General features: G+C 37.8%; 1 pseudogene across 1 annotated transcript; it reads left to right on the forward strand.

The window, feature by feature from the left end:
- The first annotated feature begins 373 nt into the window (after positions 1 to 373).
- LOC308635359 (thymocyte nuclear protein 1-like) lies at positions 374 to 1,036 on the forward strand (annotated as a pseudogene). Its single transcript has one exon. The product of its transcript is annotated as a thymocyte nuclear protein 1-like (transcript).
- Positions 1,037 to 7,102: the final 6,066 nt, after the last annotated feature.

Consider the following 7,102-nt stretch of genomic DNA (forward strand, 5'->3'; position numbering starts at 1 on the left):
ATGTCAAGTCATGGAAACTCAGAAAGGACTGAACTCAAGAAAAAGTAAGAGCTAAAGAAAAATAATTTAGGCCCTGTAGATGCGCTGTAGATGCCTTGGGCACCTGGTGGTCCATTTTTTGGAGCACAGGGCTGGTGTTGTGAGAGAATTATCAAGTGGCTAAGACTGGGCTCAAGGGAAGACCTGGGAAGAGTTTATGGGCAGGCTGTTCAAGATGGAAATGGTGCATTTAACCGAGGGAAGGATTTAAGACCTGTAAGCACAATTATCAGCTCTTCGCTTTGCACAAGTTTTGAAGGGCAGTGAGTTCCTTTTTGTATCTCCCTGTTGATTCTAGAAGCCTCTGCACTTCAGCCCCCTGCAGTGAGAGACCATGCTGAGACCCCGGAGGAGACCAACTGAGGGCTGCTAGCCCAGAAAAGAAAGGGCGATCAGAAAAAACGTACCAAATCTGAGAACTCAGGTGAAGGATCAGCTACAGTGGAGAACTCCAGCCCTCAGAAGACTTCAGCTTAAGCAACCCCTGGCTGACCAAGTTAGAGCCAGAGAGCCGACTAGAGAAAGGTGGGGATGTGAAGTTCAGCACTGAGGATCTCGAAGCACAGCACAAGCAGATAGCATGCTAGGGTGGTGTTGGTAACTACCAGGCACGAAACTTCCTTAGAGGCATGAAGCTGGAGGAAGAAGCTTTCTTCTACCATAGCAACTGCAAAAAAACCAGGCATCGTAGGGCTTATGAAGATTGTAAAGAAGGCTTACCCAGACCACACGCAATTTGAGAAAAACAGTCCCCATTAGGACCCATCTAGCAAAGAGGACAATCCAAATATGGTATATGGTGGATGTACAGTTTATTCAGATGATGAAGCGGTTCATCTCCCTGGTGGATCTTAAAACCTATCACCAATCTCACAAAACTACTGGTGGCCACTTAAAAGATATGGCTCTTTTTATTCGCCAGAGATTCTCACTCCAGCCCCTGACCCAAGAAGAGTTTGATTTCATTTTAAGCCCAGAGGGAAAGGAACGAAGTTAACTGAAAAAGTATTTCTGGAATGGCTAAGCCTTTACTCTAAAGGTGGCAAGGTTTTATATGACAAAGGAAGGTGTGTGAAAGCTTCTGTGTTATGTCCACCTGATCATGTACACAGATTTCCCCCTACTTCTTTCAGTAAAACATTGAATTTCAAAAAGAGAAAAAAAAAAGAAATTGAATTTCAGAAATGAATTTTTCAGAAATGGAAAATGAGAATCAATCCTCACAACAGACAATGCTTTAGTAGAAATAAAAGGTGTGAGGAGGGGACAATTTGGAAAATAAAAACAAATTCAGAGATAAGAGTAAATGACACATTCAGAAGATAAGCAAAGAACATCTAACACAGAAATACTAGAAATCTAAGAAGATAACCAAAGCAAAGGAACTATTTTGATCAATAGCTATAAGCTATTTTTAAATGGGTTAGTTTTTTTCAAATGCTACTTTGATTTTTTTAGCACTTTATGCGGTGGTTTGAATATTCAATCTTTGTGAACCTCCATCAAGGTAAAGGATTTCATCTGTATGTACAAAATTAGTTTGCAATTTTCATTTGTGTTTTTATTAGTTGCCTGTAATTTTCCATAATTGTGGGATTCACTTTGACATATTCATAAACACATATATCACACTTTGCTCCAATCCCCAGCACTATCCCCTTTAACTCTTTTGGCATTCTTATTTTAGTAGCCTGTTTTATGTCATTGCCATTTTTCCAACCACTGAGACAGTTTATAATAATTTACAGAGAAATACTTTTTAAGTGCTGAAGAATAGTGATTATTTTCTGGAATATTTACAGGTGGCCTAACAATGTATTTACAGGTAGTATACACTATAGCACAAATTTCATCTCTAGAATAGGGCTTTCTAGGCCAAGTGTATATTTGGCTAAAGATGGCAATAATATCCAGAAATTCAAGGGTTACAGATACTTGGTAATCACACACAAAACTGAATTAGAATATGGACAAGAATATTTACAAAAATAAGAGAATAATGGTTAAGTCCACAAAATTGATCTGCATAATTTTGATTCTCTTCCAGACAGACTTCAGTTTCTAGCATGGTTACAATTGAATATTGGGGTGTTATTGGTTTAGACCTCAAAGGTCAAGTCTTTTCTCAGAAGTCAGGCTAGATCCTCATCATCTGTGCTTACAATTAATATTGTTGGGTACATGTGTCCATCAGAAGCACCGTGTCTACCTGTGTCTATTGAGAAGTCCTCTTCAGTGGTCTTCAAGTAAGGATTATCAGATTTCATGCTTTTTGTGCTATCATGTTGCCAACTTTGCAACATCAAGTAGCCACCACCTGCTTCCGTTGCTAAGAGCAAGAAGAGAAGGATGGTCATGCAGCAGAAATTCCTTTAGGAGGAACACTGACCTCTGATGTTATTGTGGTCACATTGATCCTTTGGCACTCTCATCATTTACCTCTGAGTTCTACCCACTGGGACAGGAATAAGCATCTTTCAGAAAGTGATTTTTAATTTGTGGTTCTGGCAGGCATAGATAGATTCACATCTCCCACTCTTCATGAAGAAGCACGCCATTCCCCCCCACCCCCCATGGCTGTGTAAGTTCATGATAGATAATGGCGTCTTACAACTTGTTAACTACAGTAAGTAGCAATAACCCAGAGAAATTACTGGCCTCATAGGATACTTTATTTTCTCCACTTACCCCATGGTGTAATCAAATATTGTGATCAAATATTGTTAGTGCAAGAAGATGAGCTAGAAAGTCAATAAAGCAAGGAAACTTTCCTAAAATTAGAAAAAAAAACCCCAAAATGATATATTGGAAGAACACTCCATGTATTTGAGAATATCAACCCAAACAACTATACCAAGACCAAAATATACTGAATTTTAAGACAAAGAAAAAAAATCCTCAGGGCATCTAAGCAAAAAAGAGGAAGTGATTTATAAGGAAAAGACTTTTAAAAAATAATACTTTGTAGCAGGGGCTGGGGTTGTGGCTCAGCAGTAGAGCGTTTGCCTCACACATGCAAGGCCCTGAGTTCGATCCTCAGCACCACATAAAAATAAACAAAACAGAGGTATTGTGTCCAACTACAACTAAACAATAAATTTTTTAAAAAATAATAGCAGAAGAGAACAGAGTAACATATTTGAAATAAAAATGGAAAGAAAATGTAAGCCAAAGATTTTATATCCAGCAAAAATGACTTTCTCAAATATGCAAAGCACAAACTGCTCTCAGTATGAAAGAATTTAGATAATATTGTTCCCATGAGTCAGGCACAATGGCGCACATCTGTAATTCCAGTGGCTAGGGAGGCTGAGACAGGAGGATCTCGAGTTCAAAGCCAGCCTCAGCAAAGGTGAGAAACTAAGCAGCTCAGTGAGACCCTGTGTCTACATAAAATACAAAATAGGGCTGGGGATGTGGCTCAGTGGTTGAATACCCCTGAGTTTAATCCCTGGTACCAATGTGTATTTATCAAAAACCCATGAGTCCTTCCTGATGAATCTGTATTAGAGAACAAAATTCAAACAACAAAACTGATCAGAGAGGCATTGACATGAAGTCTCATGATGACTATAAAATATACAACTACTAAAGAACAAAGGAGAGAGTGTAGCATGCAGTGTCTATGTGTTGTGCTGACAATGTAGACATAGTACAAATGTTTTAAAATGGGGAAAGGGTAAAAGGAGAGAGAATAGGCAATTTAAGAACCTGTTTTCAATAATCACAGTGGTTGTGTGCATATTTGTACTATTATCCTCAGACTGTTCTGTAATACAGAATAAAGCATATGAGTTAATATGGAATATTCTCATTCTATCATCCCGGTGTCATTAAGTACCAGGATTCTCAGTATGGAAGAAAGGAGATGCAGATGTAAGATAGAAGAGGATAAATAAAACCCATATGTGCTGAATTTGAATTGGAACTATCAATAAAATCTCTTTGAGATTTTACCTTTAAATATCTATTTTCTAGCTTTGTCTGCTAAAGAGATGCAGAAACAATTACACGTCCATTAGCATTCCTGGGGTTCAGGTTGTGGCTTTTTAAATATCACTTCCTTCTAAATGAAACCAGGCCTTCTTGAAGAAAAAGCTGATTTCAAGTCATCAGACATCAGATATGTTTTTTTTAAGCAAGTAAAAAAAACTAAAGAAAATAACCAAACAGTAGTGATTGTCTCTGGGGATGGTAGGATTGTAAGTTATTTAAATGTTCTTCTTTATATTTTTCTCTACTTTACAAACTTCCTACAATGAATTACAAGATTAAAAAAAAGAGAGAGGGAGAGAGAGAACTTTAAAATTAAAAAAACATAATAAAACTATGTCATGAAAACACACACATAAAAATAAAAGTATTAAAGTGGATCCTTTGAAAGAGATTATCAGACAGCCAAAAAAGAGATTTGAAATCTTTTTTAAAAGGAATTCTTCCCTGGGGTAACTATGTACATGTGTGTCTCTCGGCAGAAAGATTCTTCAAGTCTGTGGGCAGAAACGGCCTTGGGACTAAGTTAAGATATTACAGCCCAGCACCCCCTCCCCCACGAGACTCCAGGCCTCCCTGGGCCTGCTGCAGCCCTGAGTGAATAATGTTCTGTCAGCTCTGTTGGAAAAAAAGGGCCCACGGAAGGGGTGAGACACCAGCTTTAACTTCAAGGGCTTATTATTTGGCTTCAGAGAATTGGGAGCTATAGATAATTCCTTTCTAGAAGACGCAGTATTCATTTCAGAACATAACCTAACAGAACCACAGAATAATCTTCCCTTCACCTGTGGCAGGGGGTGGTCATGCCCAGTGTCTTTGGTAAATGTTTTTACTGGAAGTATTTCCAAGCTGGTTTCAATGACAACAGATGTCAGGGGTTAGAGATGTGAGAGCACAAGTCAGCCACTAGAAAGAGAAGCAATTCAACCCTTCACTTTAGACTCACATTTTCCTCACAAGTCAGCTGCCAGATGCCTCAGTTTCCCTCCTACAAAGTGAAGCTAATCTCGCTTGTTAATTGTTTTTCAGGGGCACAGTGAAGATTAATGAGAAGATGTTTATAAATATCCTAAAAGTCCCTGAGAGAAAAGTGGTTGTATAAGTGTGAGGTGTTGCACATGGAGAGCTATCTTGGCATACACAAAAATAGAGGGAAAGAGCTCAAAAGGAGAGTGTGAGTCTTAAAAATACAGCATGGAGTGGTTTCTCAGTTGTGGGTGTTATACAGGTCTCTGAGGCAATTATAAAATGTAGGACAGGGATGATCAACCTTCTGAGAAGGATCCAGTATCTTGCATGTGTGTAAAAGTGGGTTGTCTGTCTTGAAAACTGAACAAAGGCCTGAATGAGAAAAAAACAGGAGTTCCTACGGACACCACCATAAGTCATTTGAGGGTCCATGGAGTGTTCTTAAATGTCAATGCGTGAGATCATCTGGTGATGTGGATAAAGACATATCTACAGGCCTAACCTCCAGAAACTATTTTCATTTGGTCTGCAGTTCTACCCAGGAATCTGCACTTTAATAAGCAAATTCTTATTTGTACCAAGCTCTGAGAATCCATAGATTACACTTTAGAATCTTAAGTTTTTACTCTCGGAAAGCAGAGAAAACTTGGGGCCAACCCTAATTCTACCTTTTCTTTCAGGATGGATAGTGGAGAAAAATATAATAATAGAGAGTAGGGAAAGCAAAGATTCTGAACAGGCTCTGAACTCTTACTACATACAGTCACTTTTATACCCAGAGTAACAAATGGAAACTATGTGAGGCTATATAGTCATGGAGTAATGTTCTTGATTCACACTGTCTAATATATTACCCTCCAGCTGCATGTGGCTATGGAGCACTTAAAATACGTCTCATTGAGGGCTGGGGTTGTAGCTCAGTGGTAGAGCACATGCCTCTCGTTCATGAGGCACTGGGTTCGATCCTCAGCACCACATAAACATAAATAAACAAATATATCGTGTCCATCTACAACTAAAAAATGTATTTTTAAAAAATATGTCTAGTTAAAATTGAGACAATGTAAATTTAAATGCACATTGAATTTTAAGAACTTGGGGTAATACGTGTGTATGTAATATTTCACTTGTGTTTTTATATTGATTACATGTTGAAATGATAATTCTTGAATGTATTATGTTAAAATAAGATAAATTAATGGAAACTTCATCTGTTTCTTTTTTCTTTTTCAGATGTAGCTACTAGAAAATTCAAAATTACTATGTGATATTCATTCTATGTCTGTTGGACAGTACTATTCTATACCAATATACTTTCTGGGTCTTAATTTATAGAATCCCTTGATCTCAAAGGGTGCTCCATCTGGATGATACTGGTGAGCCAAGAACTCCCTCTTCATTGAAAGTTTAACTAAAAAATGAAGAGTAGACAGGCATGGCCCAATTCACTCACTACTCCAGAAAGATTGCCGAATATAAACACTCCTACAATTGACAAAATCACAGGGTAGAAGTTAATAATTGAAAAGATCATAAAAACTCAATAGTGCCCAAAGCTTGTGTTACTATATGAATAATAACCTCTATTTCCTGGTGTCCTTGCCCCTCCTATTCCCAATGGAGAAAGCAAGAACCAGGAGGAAACAGAGAGCAAAGAAATTGGTGCCTCATACTCTAGAAAGGGCAAGGACAAATTTGAGTCATATCATTTTCTCTTGGAAAAGAACTGGTGCCTGATACAAACCTGTCTCATCCTCTCTGCACTGATTTAAAAAAACATTTATTAAAAGTATTTTTTTTTAATTTAAAACAAGTCATTTCTTTATTATTCAGGTTCTTTTATCACTGGCCTAGATAACAAGAAGGATACAATTAAAACATTAGCAAACTTCTTTTTAAATAACAGAACTAGGAGAGAGAAGTTTGTAGGTTACTTGGGAGCGTGACAAATTTCACACCTAGAGAAAAGTGTAAGAAAGGAAGATTCTCACCTTGTTAACTAAAGCTAGAACTGAAAATAAAGATTCAGATGTGTTCTGAGTTCTTGGCTGCTCTAGGTGCTATGGTGTCCTAAAATTCTAAAAAGACTAAAACACTTACC

Source organism: Spermophilus citellus (genome assembly GCF_964194105.1).
Source record: "Spermophilus citellus genome assembly, chromosome: 16".
Classification (NCBI taxonomy): Eukaryota; Metazoa; Chordata; class Mammalia; order Rodentia; family Sciuridae; genus Spermophilus; species Spermophilus citellus.